At 37.8% G+C, this 12,814-nt stretch overlaps 1 long non-coding RNA gene and 3 other non-coding genes across 4 annotated transcripts in view; all 4 read left to right on the plus strand.

Moving 5' to 3' along the window:
• Positions 1-12,814, plus strand: part of LOC132670316 (uncharacterized) — a 73,204-nt gene that overhangs the window by 14,981 nt on the left and 45,409 nt on the right. Inside the window, exons 5-6 of the long non-coding RNA XR_014137859.1 lie at positions 1,485-1,564; positions 4,111-4,215. This is a non-coding gene — a long non-coding RNA (uncharacterized LOC132670316). The remainder of the gene's footprint in view (positions 1-1,484; positions 1,565-4,110; positions 4,216-12,814) is intronic.
• Positions 34-105, plus strand: LOC132670634 (small nucleolar RNA SNORD113/SNORD114 family). Its single transcript, XR_009606857.1, has one exon. It is a non-coding gene; the product is annotated as a small nucleolar RNA SNORD113/SNORD114 family (small nucleolar RNA).
• On the plus strand, positions 4,866-4,937 carry LOC132670632 (small nucleolar RNA SNORD113/SNORD114 family). The gene has a single exon (XR_009606856.1). It is a non-coding gene; the product is annotated as a small nucleolar RNA SNORD113/SNORD114 family (small nucleolar RNA).
• Positions 6,668-6,739, plus strand: LOC132670618 (small nucleolar RNA SNORD113/SNORD114 family). Its single transcript, XR_009606844.1, has one exon. It is a non-coding gene; the product is annotated as a small nucleolar RNA SNORD113/SNORD114 family (small nucleolar RNA).

Below are 12,814 nucleotides of genomic sequence, written 5' to 3' on the forward strand. Positions count from 1 at the left end.
TATGAATGAAGAAGGCAAAAAAAATGCCAAGTTTGGATCAATGATGAGTACCCTGGGGTGTCTGGATTAAAGATTTTGATTAAGCTCTGTAGCTCTAATGTCATTACGAGAAGGAATGTAGCCATTCCCTCTATGGTGAAAGTGTTTACAAAGCAAGAAGGGAAGAGTAGGGATCCTGTTGTTAGGTTTTGTGTTCCTAGGATGCGGGATATTTTTAATTACACATGAAATGAAGCCTGGTCAGGAAAGAAATGAAGGAGTGAATGAGGACAAGGAAAGCCACACATTGTTTAATGATGAGACTATGTTTTGAAACATTTCTGAAGTAATGAGGTCTAGGAAAGTAAGTAGACTTTACTCTGTTCAGCAGGGAGCAGATAGGAAAGTATGCCCAAGATTGAATGTTGTCATTATGAATTGATGGCAGGTTGCTGATTTATTTTATTAAGGGAAACTGGTTGGCATTGGTAAATAATTGAAGATCTAATTGAAAAAAAAAAAGATTATGGACCAGTCATGGGAATGTGGTCCCATGACAAGATGGTTTGCTCTGAGCTTATGATCTCCTGTTAGTATTATTTAAAGCATTGTCCAGTGACTTATAATAATGACATATTATATGTTATTATAACCGAATGAATGGATTCATATTTTATTTAAAAGGTGAAAATCATACACCAGTGAGGAAGGACTCTGATTATCCTGTTTTATACTACTGCATCTATATTTATAAAAAGCCAGGCTTTTCCCAGTTTGTATAATGTACAGACAGATGCTTCCCATTTTAATTCACTTTTCTTTTTCTTTTTTTTTTTTTAAGTCAAAGTGCAGTTAACGCACAATGTTACATTAGTTTCAGGCGCACAACATAGTGATTTGACATCTGTAGATGTTATACCGTGCTCACCATAAGTGAAGGTACTGTCTGTGCCTTTATATAATGAACAACAGGTGAAATTATTCCATGAGTAATTGAATGAGTGAATGAATGAATGGATGAACAAGTTAAGTAGAGCCAACCATGGACCACTGTTAAAAATATGCCGTGAAACAAGGATTTAAATTTATCCGATCGGTTTAAGAAAGATCCATGGAGAAGGGTAATGTAGATTTTAGCTAGGTAAAGTACCCAGACATGTTTGTAAGAGTCATAGTTATTAGTTGTGATTGGAGCGATGGATTCAGTGGTGTTCATTTTATTGTTGAAAATTAAAATTAGGGGTGCCTGGCTGGCTCATTCGGCAGAACATGCGTCTCTTGATCTCAGGATTGTGAGTTCGAGCCCTGGGTGGGTAGAGAGATGACTTAAAAATAAAATCTTAAAAAACTTAAAATGAATGGAGTAGGTAAACAGTAGTGATATTCTTGAGCCAACGAAAAGAAGCAAGTTTTATGTTTAATCGAGAACTCTACGATTAGTGTCTTTCACACATACCTAAATGTGTATTTTTTTCATTATTTCCAAAGCCTGATTTTTACCTCAGAATGAAGGCGCCACGGTTGATTTAATCCTATCTAATGGTGAAGACTGTGGCTCTGTGGGTAAGGAGCATTAAATTCTGAGGTGAGTCACAGTCAAAGTCTATGTACTTGGTTAGGGGAACTTGTTCATGGCTGTCCACTGAAGTATTTCAAGTAATAAAAAGCTATGTAGGAGTGTAAAGTTAAAGAATGCTGTACATTACCAATGACAGGAATAGATTATGAACCAGGGATAATGAGGAGTAATTCAATTCTGCGCAACTGATGACTCCTTTAAAAAGGTGGCAGATGTTTCATACGTTTTCGGGGATACTTACACGACTGTGGATTTTAACATTCATCCCTTCACAAGAGTCAGTGAGAGGAAGCACATGGCCTACGCTGAAGGCCACTGCAAAAAGAGACGTAATGTATTAGCTCCATGGGAAATGAGCTTATCAATAGATCTTAGTGATATTTAAGGATCTTATTTTCGAGCTTCAGTGATTTCTGTGCATTGATTCTATTGTGGGAACAGTGAGCATATCAATAAACCTAAAGGATAAAGGACTGAAGGAAAAGAGTGCAAAGCTTAGGACAATGAGGAGTCCTGGGGTGGGGGTTGAGTCTGAGTCCAGAATTGTGTGGGATGTGGGGAGAGGGAGACCCTCCTGCACTGCTGGTGGGAATGCACACTGGTGCAGCCGCTCTGGAGAACAGCACGGAGGGTCCTCGGAAAGTTAAAAATAGAACTACCCTACGACCCAGCCATTGCACTACTAGGTACTTACCCAAAGGATACGAAAATACAGATTTGAAGGAGGACAGGCACTCTGATGTTTATAGCAGCTCTATCTATGATAGACAAATTATGGAAGCAGCCCAAGTGTCCATTGACTGATGAATAGATAAAGAAGATGTGATATAGATCTGCAATGGAATATTACTCAGCCATCAAAATGAATGAAATCTTGCCGTTTGCAAGGACAGGGGTGGAGGTAGAGTGTACTATGCTAAGCGAAATGGGTCAGAGAAAAACAAATGCCATAGGGTTTCACTCATGTGTGGAACTTAAGAAACAAAAATGAGCATAGGGGGAAAAAAAAGAGTGAGAGTGACAAAACAATAATTAACTATAGAGAGCAAACTGATGATTACCAGAGGGGAGGCAGGGACGGGTAGGGGAAATAGGTGATGAGGATTAAGGAGGGCACTTGTTGTGATGAGCGCTGGGTATTGTATGGCAGTGTTGAATTCACTATATTGTACACCTGAAACTAATATTACACTGTATGTTAACTATACAGGAATTTAAATAAAAACTTAAGAAATTAAAAAAAAAAAATAGAAAAAACAAGTAAATGGAATTGTGTTAATCCCCGTCTAGAAATCTGTGGACTATTGCAGAAAAAAAAAATTAAATCAAAGAGAGAGAGAGAGAGAGGGATAAAATAAACTTGTAGGGAAGTGAATTCATGAATGAATAAGGAAATGTGTAAATGAATGAAGATAAGGAGGGCCATGTGTGGACGAGCTATGAAGTTATGTAATAAAGCAGAAATGATTATTAGTGTATATTTGAAACATCAGGTTCTATAGGTAAATCAAAGCTCTGAGCCCTTCCATAAGGACAGTATGGACAGATGTACCCAAGAGTTCATGTTGCTGCCTTGATTCTTTGTTTGGTGGTTTTAATTAAGAAGGACAAAAAAAAAAAATGTTTACATAAATAAACAATTGCTTAAATATTGTCTTATTGAGAGAGGGCCAAATGTGAACCCATACTGAGGATATGTCATGTGACCAGAGTTACAATTAATATAACTGTATTCGCTAGTTTAATTAAAAAAATTCAAAAGATGATTTAGTAATCATTTATGTCTATCGGCCATGAGCATGTAGACTGGATACTTAATATTCCTGTTCCGTGCCTTGGTTTTCATTGGTACTGACATCTTGTCATAAGGGAATGAAGGAGTGCATTTCCCTGCAGATTAATTATTCAAAAGAAGGCTGAGCAAGGGCCAACGAGGAATGTGTTTTATGAACCAAAGATAATGATTACTCCCGTTATCCGCAAAAGTTGTCCAGATAAAGAAATAGAACTCTAAATTCCTTCCATTTTGGACAAAGTACACACAGAAATGTTTTTTTAAATTCCAGTTAGTTAACATACAGTGTAATGTTAGTTTCAGGTGTACATAGAAATTTGCATGAAGAAATTCTTTAGAAAAATGGGAAGATAATTGATTTATTTTATGCCTAATTATATACACGAATAAGTAAATGAATCAGTAGACATAAATCAGAAAAATGTGTGCTTCATTGGTGAGGATATGCCATAAAACAAAGATTTACATTCATCCAATTTTGTACAAGTGAGGTCCATTAAAAGTAATCACTGAGTTGTTAAATTTATGGATAGGGAGTATGTAGACAGATATTTATGATAGATAATGGTTCCTATGTTGGTGTTCATTGTACTGCTTAAAAAGAAAAGTTAAATAAGTCAATAAATAAGAGTGCGATTCATCGGCAATGATGACATTCTTTCTGAAATGACCCGTGTTTATGATTGATCTAATACTGCAAGTCTAGCCTCCATTTAAGAAAAAAATCTAACTATGGACTCTTTCTTTCTCTTGAAAGTCTGCATTTTCACTAAGCGAACACACCACAGATGAAGTAATCATTCTCTAATGCTAAAGATCTTGGCTTTAGCAAACTGTGGGGGTAAGGACAGAAGAAATTGATGTAAGTAGCAGAGTTTATATTCTTGGGTTGGGAGGGCGGTTTGTGAGTGTTGCTTGGGTTTTTCAAAGTAATCAATGAGCATATTAAAAAATAAAGCCAAATGAGCCCAGCACAGACCCGAATTGAGATTTATGATGAATCAGATGCAGGACTAGTAAAACCCAATTAAAAAGATGCTGGACGTTTCATTCAGTTTTAGGATTGCTTCGCATTGTGTTTTATTTTTGCGTTGCAATGCATTTAAGTACTTCTCCATTGATAAAGATTTAAGCTATGAATTCCTTGAGGGAGAAACACACAAGAAGATGGACAAAATTGTTGTCTCTCTAGATGTGGAGAAAGATTAAAGTTCCCATGGTTACTCACTGCATCATCTTTAAATGGAAAAGGGCCAGGCGTGGACCATTGAAGCTGATACGGAGTGAGAATGTTGGTTAATTTATATATGCAAACAGCATACGTATATATTGCAAAGAATACCCTTGTTTATTAGCACTGTGGGAAATGGGTGTACAGCCGGTTCTTAGTGATATTCAAGGATGTCGTTTTTGGGCTTTTTGATTCATGAGAATAGATTATATTGTTATGAGTGAGTCCATGAATGAAGGAACAAGGAATGTGTAAATAAAGGAAGAACAAGATGTTCGGTGTAGATTAATGATGAGGATTCTGAGATGTATGAATCAAAGATTTTAATTAAACTCTGTACCTTTGAGGTCCACTGAGAAAAAGAAATCTAGCTATTTCTTCTGTGAGAGAGGGGCTTACGGCACAAGTTAGGACGAGTTAAGATCTGGTTCCTGAGCTTTGAGTTCTTAATGCCTGTGAAATGTATCATTATATTATTTCCCCAGACATTGAATTTCGTAATCTAAATCGATCAAGTCTATCTTACATTTGTCCTTAAAGGATAGGTATCCTATTCCATGAGAGTCCCTGTTGTTTCAGATTGGTGGTAGCTAGCTGGTTGTTGGTTCTATTTAGAAAAGGAGCAAATCCGGGGCACCTGGGTGGCTCAGTCGGCTAAGCGTCCAACCGCAGCTCAGGTCATGATCTCACAGTTCGTGAGTTCGAGTCCCGCGTCGGGCTCTGTGCTGACAGCTCGGAGCCTGGAGCTGCTTTAGATTTTGTGTCTCCCTCTTTCTCTGCCCCTCCCCTGTTCATGCTCTCTCTGTCTCAAAAATAAATAAATATTAAAACAAATTAAAAAAAGAAAAAAAGAAAAGGAGCAAATCCTCGACATTACCAACAATTGCTTACATAAGTGCTTAATGGAAAGAAAGCCAAGCAAGGACTAATACTGAGAATATGATATTATTTAAAAAAATAAAGAAGACTCTCACAGGTCATATCTGTGGACAGTGACGTAGGGACAGATACTAGTATTAGTCAATGTTCTTATCCAGCGTCTTGGCTTGCATTCACTTTGAATGCATCGTTAAAAGTCGATGAACAAATGAGTTCTATATCGGTCAGTTATTTACTTATTTTTTATTTTTTTATGAAAAAGTTTTTTTTTAATGTTTATTTATTTTTGAGAGAGACAGAGACAGAATGCGAGTGGGTTGGGACAGAGAGAAGAGGGAGACACAGAATCTGAAACAGGCTCCAGGCTCTGGGCTGTCTGCACAGAGCCCGACGCGGGGCTCGAGCTCACGAGCTGCGAGATCATGACCTGAGCTGAAGCCGGACGCTCAACCGACTGAGCCACCCAGGCGCCCCAGTTTGGTCAGTTATTTAAAAGAAGGCAGAGGAGGAGGTGTCATGAAACAATATAATGACTAAACCATTTTAGATGAAGAGGAAGAAATCTAGACTTAATCCCACTTTGGACAAGTGGATATCAGCAATGGCATGACATGGTATTTCAGTTCTGGAGTACTGGTGGGTTTTACTCTTTTTCTTTTAAAAAAATGAGTAGAAGATCAAATTATGCTTTGAGTAATTAACTAAGAGTGGATCAGTGAATGTATAAAGTAGGGTAAATCTTAGACCAATGCTTCATGGGATACTCTTAGCCATGTGTGAATATGGAACCTTAAAAAAGAATAATGAGGCTGTGAATCATGTGGTTAGGGAGTATACAGGTGGACAGTAAATAAGTCAGTAAATAAAAAATAGTGTCCTTTTTGAGTCAATAATGAGAATGTGATAGCAACTAAAGTTTATGATTAATCGAGTACCTCATGACTCCAGCCCATTAAAAAAAGGTGTCTATGCTGGTTCGTTCTTTACGAAAAGTGTATTTTAATATCTACAGGACAAAATGCTATAGCTGATTGAATTATTCGACAGTAATGAGAATTTTAGTTTTTACCTTTGTGGGTAAGGAGCCTAGAGACTGTCGTAGGTTATAGTCAAAATTCACGTCCTTGCCTTTGTTATTATTAGTGACTTAATGAGGGAATCAATAAACAAAGGTATTAATGAATGGAGGAAATGTTGCCAAGTTTGGACCAATGATGAGTATCCTGGGGTGTCTGAATCAATGATTTTGATTAAACCCTGTAACTCTGAGGTCAGAGACCTAGTTAATGCCTATATGATAAATCAGCTTACAGTAGAGGTTAGTAATATTCGGGAGTTTGCTCTTAGGTTATGAAGGTTCATAGGTCTGGATTGTGTTGTAGAAGTGAATTGATAAACAAATAAATAAATTTATAAATAAAGACAAGGAGAGCCACATGTGGCTTAATTATGAGAATGTATAATATTATTATTAATATTTTCTGAAGCACTCAGTTCCAACATAAATTGACTAAATCTGATACCTATGTGGGTCAGGAACATAGAGAGATAAGTACCGGAAAGCAGCGTTGTGTTGTTCTGCGTTGTCTTCAAGGTGCTGTTTGCAAGAAAATAGGATCTGGCTGGTTATATCTGGGAGTAATGAGCATATGAACAGCTGTTAATTCCATACAAGTTTCTAATCCAGTTTGCATGTTCGTAGCTATTGATGATATTGTGAGTGAATGTATATTGCATTCATGTCTCAACCAGTTATTTTGAAGAGGGTGCAGCAGGGTTTTCTCAGCCCTTCATGACTGACGTTTTGGGCTGGATAATTCATTGTTGGGAAGGTGGTCCCGTACGTAGTAGAATGTGGAGTAACCTCATGGGCTGTGTTAGACGTCAGTATTAACCCCTCCCTCCCAGTTGTGGCAATCAAAAATGTCTCCGGACACTGGCAAATGTCCTCTGGTTGCAGAGTTTTTGTTTTTGTTTTAGTCGTGTGTGTGTGTGTGTGTGTGTGTGTGTGCGTGTGTGTGTGCGTGCACACGTGTTGCCTCCTTTTTTAAAAGACTATTTTTTTTTCAATATATGAAGTTTATTGTCAGATTGGTTTCCATACAACACCCAGTGCTCATCCCAACAGGTGCCCTCCTCAATACCCATCACCCACCCTGCCCTCCCTCCCACCCCCCATCAACCCTCAGTTTGTTCTCAGTTTTTAAGAGTCTCTTATGCTTTGGCTCTCTCCCACTCTAACCTCTTTTTTTTTTTTTTTCCTTCCCCTCCCCGATGGGTTTCTGTTAAGTCTCTCAGGATCCACATAAGAGTGAAACCATATGGTATCTGTCTTTCTCTGTATGGCTTATTTCACTCAGCATAACACTCTCCAGTTCCATCCACGTGGCTCCAAAGGGCCATATTTCATTCTTTCTCATTGCCACGTAGTACTCCATTGTGTATAGAAACCACAATTTCTTTCTCCATTCATCAGTTGATGGACATTTAGGCCCTTTCCACAATTTGGCTATTGTTGAGAGTGCTGCTATAAACATTGGGGTACAAGTGCCCCTATGCATCAGTACTCCTGTATCCCTTGGGTAAATTCCTAGCAGTGCTACTGCTGGGTTTAAAAGACTATTTTTCAGAGCAGTTTCAAGGTTCACGACAAAATTGGATGGAACATACAGAGATTTCCCATAATCCCCAACCCCCCGCACGTGCATAACCTTCCCACCATCAACTGACATCCCCCACCACGGTGGTACATTTGTTACAATTGATGAACCTACACTGATGCATCATTATCACCCAAAGTCCATAGTTTGCACTAGAATTCACTCTTGGTTGTAATTTCAGTGGCTTTGGACAAATGTGCAGTGACATGTATCCAACGTGAAGGTATCACGCAGACTATTTCACTAAAAATCTCCTGGGCTCTGCCTGTTCACCCCTCTGTCCTCTCTCACCCCTGGCAACCTCTGATCTTTCTACTGTCTCCATAGTTTTGCCTTTTCCAGAATGTCGTGTGATTAGAATCACTACTATGTAGCCTTTTCATATTGTCTTCTCTCACTTTAGAATATACCCTTAAGATTCCTCTGTGTCTTTTCATTTCTCATTTCTTTTTAGCATATAATCTTCTAGCAGAAGATTATAGCAGTTTATTTATCCATTACCCACGGGAGGCCATTTTGGGTGGTTCCAAATTTGGGCAATTATGAATAAGGCTGCTGTAAACATTCATGTGCAGGTTTTTGTGCAGATATTAGTTTTCAGCCCCTTTGGGTAGATACCAAGGAGTGTGATTGCTGGATCACGTGGTAAGAACATGTCTAGTTTTGAAAGAAACTGCCAAACACCTATTGTAATAGGTAGGTAGTGGTATCTCATTGTTGTTTTAATTTGCATTTCCCTGATGACATATGATGTGGAGAATCTTTTCATATGTATCTTCTTTAGTGAGGTGTTTGTTACATTCTTTGACTCATTTTTTTTCTTTTTTTTTGATGGTTTAATTAACATATATTGTGAAATGATTATAGTAGGTTTAGCTAACAATCATCTTCTCATAGAAATACTATTTAAAAAAAGGAAAGGAAAAGAAATTTGTTCTTATGAAGAGAATTCTTAGCATTTAGTCTTAACAACTTCCCTACATATTACACAACAGCATTAGGTATAGTCCTTGAATTGTACACTGTAACCCTAATAGTTATAACTGGAATCTTGTATCTTTTTGTTTTCTTCTTTTAAGTTTTTGTTTTTTGTTTTTTTAAAATTTACAGCCAAATTAGTTAGCATACAGTGAAACAGTGATTTCAGGAGTAGATTCCTTAATGCCCCTTAGCCATTTAGCCTATCCCTCCTCCCACAACTCCTCCTGTAACCCTAAGTTTGTTCTCCATATTTATGAATCTCTTCTGTTTTGGCCCCCTCCCTGTTTTTATATTATTTTTGTTTCCCTTCCCTTATGTTCATCGGTTTTGTCTCTTAAAGTCCTCATATGAGTGAAGTCGTATGAGTTTTGTCTTTCTCTGACCGACTAATTTCACTTGGCATAATACCCTCCAGTTCCATCCACATAGTTGCAAATGGCCAGATGTCATTCTTTTTGATTGCCAAGGAATACTCCATTGTGTGTGTATACCACATCTTCTTTATCCATTCATCTGCTGATGGACATTTGGGCTCTTTCCAGACTTTGGCTATTGTCGATAGGGCTGCTGTAAACATGGGGGTGCGTGTGTCCCTTTGAAACAGCACACCTGTATCCCTTGGATAAATGCCTAGTAGTGCAATTGCTGGGTCATAGGGTAGTTTTATTTTTATTTTTTTTGAGGAATCTCCGTACTGTTTTCCAGAGTGGCTGCACCAGCTTGCATTCCCATTCTTTGACTCATTTTTAAATCAGGTTGTTTCTTTTTTCTTTTTTTTTTAAATTTTTTTTAACATTTATTCATTTTTTTGAGAGATGGAGAGAGAGCAAGTGGGGTAGGGGCAGAGAGGGAGAGACACACACACAGAATCCGAAGCAGGCTCCAGGCTCTGAGCTGTCAGCACAGAGCCCGACGCGGGGCTCGAACTCACAGACCGCGAGATCATGACCTGAGCTGAAGTTGGCTGCTTAACCGACTGAGCCTCTCTTTTCTGAGGCGCCCCTCTTTTTTTTTAAGGGTTCTTTGTGTGTTTTAGATAAAAGTCATTTATCAGATGTATCTTTTATAAATATTTTTTCTCCGTCTGCAGTTTGTATTTTGTTATCTTGACAGTTTATTTGCAGAACAGAAACTCTTAATTTTAACGAAGTCAAGCTCATCAATTCTTTCTTTCCCGTATTGTGTCTTTGGTGAAAAGTCATCACCAAACCTGAGGTCATCTAGATTTTCTCCTGTTAACTTTTAGGAGTTTTATTGTTTTAGATTGGGATTGTTTTGAATCTATAAATTGCATTGGAAAGAACTGACATCTCAATAATACTGAATCTTCCTATCCATGAACATGGAATTCCTGTCCATTTATTTAGTTACTCTTTGATTACTTTCATCAGAGTTTTGCTGTTTTCCTTCATATGTTTTGTTGGGTTTATAACTGCATATTTAATTTTATTGGTACTATTGTAAATAGTATTGTATTTTTTTAATTTTTTATTTTATTAAATTTATTTTTATTTTATTTTATTAATTTTTATTTATTTATTTTTATTTTTTATTGTCAAATTGGTTTCCACACAACACCCAGTGCCCATCCCAACAGGTGCCCTCCTCAGTGCCCATCACCCACTTTCCCCCTATGCATCATATTGTATTTTTAATTTCAAATCCTGCTTGTTCTTTGGTGGTATCTAAGAAAATGACAGACTTATATATATATATATTTTCTACATTGATGACCGTGTAATCTGTCAATAAACACAGTTTCATTTCTTCCTTCACTAATAATATACCTTTTATTTATTTCTCTTACTCTTATTCTTATATAGTATATCTCTTATTTCTTTATTCTTATTCTTGTACTGCAAGTTACAACTTCCAGTACAATGTTGTAGTGTTGAGAGGGAACATCTTTGCTTTACATCTCAGTGGGAAGCCTTCTAATTTCTTACCATTAAGTATGTTAGCTGTAGGTTATTTGTAGATATTGTTTGTCAAGTTGAGGAAATTACTTTCTATTCCTAGTTTGCTGAGAGGTTTCTTTTAAATCATGAATGCGTGTCATAGTTTGTCAAATGTGCTTTTTCTCATCTATTGATGTGATGAGATGACAAAAACATCTTTTGAGGGAAAAAAATCTTTTGTTTTTCTGACTTGCCGCTTGGCATTTTACAGTATGATAATCCTGCTCACACCCAGAGTTTGAGCATTTGCGGGGAGGGAGGGACAGAGAGAGAGAGAGAGACAGAGAGAGAGAATCCCAAGCAGGCTCTGGATGGTCAGTGCAGAGCCCGATGCGGGGCTTTAACTCATGAACCGTGAGATCATGACCTGAGTTGAAATCAAGAGTTAAGACGCTTAACCGACCGAGTCACCCAGGAGCCTCAGAGTTTGGTTTAGATAAGAACTTGAGTTTAGGGTGTTTGCCCTAAGTTCCTGCTTTACTTTTCCCAGACACCATTAGAGTGTCTGGGAAAAACCACTTAGAGTTAAGCCCACAAAAAGTTAGTGATTTCTGCCCCAAACATCTTTTAAGTAGTAGGTGCTTGTCACCATGTTCTCTATCTTGTGCTTGCTGGTCACCTGGGAAGAAGGACTGCCCTTCTCCCTGCTCAGTTGTGTCCCCTCTCTTTCTCTTACACTCACTTTTGTTTTCTTTCTTTCTCTCTCTTTCTTTCTTTCTTTCTTCCGTTCCTTCCTCCCTCCCTCCCTCCCTCCCTCCCTCCCTCCCTCCCTCCCTCTTTCTTTCTTTCTTTCTTTCTTTCTTTCTTTCTTTCTTCCTTTCTCTTTCCTTTTGGTGTGGCTAGAGGCTTATTAATTTTATTGGTCTCTTCAAAGAACAATTTTTTTTGATTCATTGATTTTCTCTGTTAATTTCCTATTTCCTATTCCTATTTCCTATATCTGCTCTAAGTATTGTTATTTCTTTTCTTCTTTGTATTCGATTTGTCCTTTTTCTAGTTTTTTTTAAGTATAAACTTAGATTGCTGATTTTAAATCTTTCTTCTTTTCTTTAAATAAAAATTGTAGGGGTGTCTGGGGAGCTCAGTAGGTTGAGCATCTGACTCTGGATTTTGGTTCATGTCTTGATCCCAGGGTTGTGGGATCGAGCTCTACATTGGGCTCCGTGCTGAGCATGGAGACTGCTTCAGATTCTGTCTCTCTCTCTCTCTCTCTCTCTCTCTCTCTTTCTCTTTCTCTTCCCTCCCTTTGCCCCTCTCCTCCACTTGCATGCTCTCTCTCAGTAAAATAAAAAAAAAGAAATAATGTATATTTGAGTTGGACAATATGATGTTTTGATATTGATATACATGTACATAGTGAAATAGTTACTACTGTCAAGCTAACACATGCATCTCCTCACATAGTTATTCTTTTTTCACTTTTTTATTTTCGTGATAAAAGCACCTGAAATCTACTCTCTCAGCAGATTTGTCAGCACACCATACGATGTTATCAGCTATAGTCATGATGCAGTACATTCAATCTCTAGAGCTTTTTCATCTTACGTGATAGCAACTTTGTACCCTTGACCAGCATCTCCCTTTCCTCCCCCTCCCCACTCCTGGTAACTGCCAGTCTGCTTTCGGCTTCTGTGAATTCAACTTTTTTAGCTTCCTCATAGAAGTGAAATCACGCAACAGTTTTCTTTCGTTTTCTGGCTTATTTCACCTAGCATAACGCCTTTGAGGTGCTCATTTTTGTTGCAAATGACA

The sequence above is a fragment of the Panthera onca genome, chromosome B3, assembly GCF_046562875.1.
Source record: "Panthera onca isolate mPanOnc1 chromosome B3, mPanOnc1 haplotype 2, whole genome shotgun sequence".
NCBI lineage: Eukaryota > Metazoa > Chordata > Mammalia > Carnivora > Felidae > Panthera > Panthera onca.